Source organism: Bison bison, unplaced genomic scaffold, assembly GCF_000754665.1.
Source record: "Bison bison bison isolate TAMUID 2011002044 unplaced genomic scaffold, Bison_UMD1.0 scf7180017861055, whole genome shotgun sequence".
Classification (NCBI taxonomy): Eukaryota; Metazoa; Chordata; class Mammalia; order Artiodactyla; family Bovidae; genus Bison; species Bison bison.
Genome location: NW_011491627.1, coordinates 5693 through 7035, shown reverse-complemented (window position 1 = coordinate 7035; position 1343 = coordinate 5693). Strand labels below are relative to the sequence as shown.

At 40.4% G+C, this 1343-nt stretch overlaps 1 long non-coding RNA gene across 1 annotated transcript in view; it reads left to right on the top strand.

Moving 5' to 3' along the window:
• Positions 1-1323, top strand: part of LOC104983030 — a 4833-nt gene extending 3510 nt beyond the window's left edge. Inside the window, exon 2 of the long non-coding RNA XR_824584.1 lies at positions 262-1323. This is a non-coding gene — a long non-coding RNA (uncharacterized LOC104983030). The remainder of the gene's footprint in view (positions 1-261) is intronic.
• Positions 1324-1343: the final 20 nt, after the last annotated feature.

The following is a 1343-nucleotide window of genomic DNA, read 5'->3' as shown; positions in this document are numbered from 1 at the left end:
GAGGCCCTGTTGCATGGTGAGGAGTCACGGTTATAAGCCGTCATTCTGTGACCCTGGATCCTGGGGGCCATCATCTCCTCTGTCACGAAGCGGCCTCGGCCTCACACTCAGATGTGTCCCATCATGGGCAGGCCTCAACTGTTTCTGACACCGGGACAGACAGAAATGTAGCCCGAGAAAACCATCTTGGTTGACTTCTCTCTCCTCTTTGCTTCTCCCTCCTCCCACGCCCACCCCTTCCTCCATCCCCTCACCATTTAGGATGAATCTCTTCAGCGTCTGCAGAAGGAGTCTGACATCTTACAGAGAACATACGCACACTACTTCGATCTCACAATTATCAACAATGAAATCGACGAGACAATCAGACATTTGGAGGAAGCCGTGGAGCACGTGTGCACAGCCCCGCAGTGGGTCCCCGTCTCCTGGGTCTATTAGGCCCCCCTCCCCCAGATATCTGCCGCATAACTGGGAGCCACCTCATACATGGAAAAGCCTCTTTGTTATCGGCCTTGTGTCAGCAGGTCGTGGTCCCTAGAGACTACCTAGTTGTAGTGTGACCTACATTTATAATTATTGTCATGTCCGAATAGATAGGAGGAGAAAAACAATTACACACTAATTTAAAGAGACAGTATCTTTTTTAATCAGTTCTCCTAAACTTTAATAAAATGTATCTTTAAATGTATGTATTATTCAGTACCTTTGGAATGTTTATATTTTTTGGTAAATCATAGCTTTTTATTTCCAAGGCCCCTAAAAACTGCACAAAATAGATGCTGCTTTCTATAATCTATTTTAATAATAATAAACAATGATTCTGTTACCTTGACTGGGGTTGGAACACTACATTCTTTTTAGAGTCTGATTTTATGGATTGGAATATCTTTCTTTCCTTTATTTATTTGAAATAATCAGTCTAGTGATTACAAAACTCATAAATTTTTAAAGGCCTTTTTTTCCTCTTTTTTTTTTAGAATAGTATTTTTTTTAAGTCCTTTATGTACCATCCAGATAATGTGATACTGTCTCTTTGAAGCACCCTGTAACCTTTTAGAGATTTGAAGTTGGGTCTTGACTCTTAATGCATGTGGACAGTCGCGAGCGTTTATGCTGTCGGTGTGTCTGTGTTGGACAAAACAATCTGTAATCTACAACAAAGTACATTCCGTTCACGGGGCACACCCAGGGGAATAAGAATAAAATGCTATTATGACTAAGTTGTAAACCTATGCACATCCCTTGCATTTCGGGCAACTTTATAAAACAAACAAACAAAAGAAACTGATTTTTATTAATAATAACCATGTAGTGAAATGTGTTTGTAATTTTGTCTCAATTTA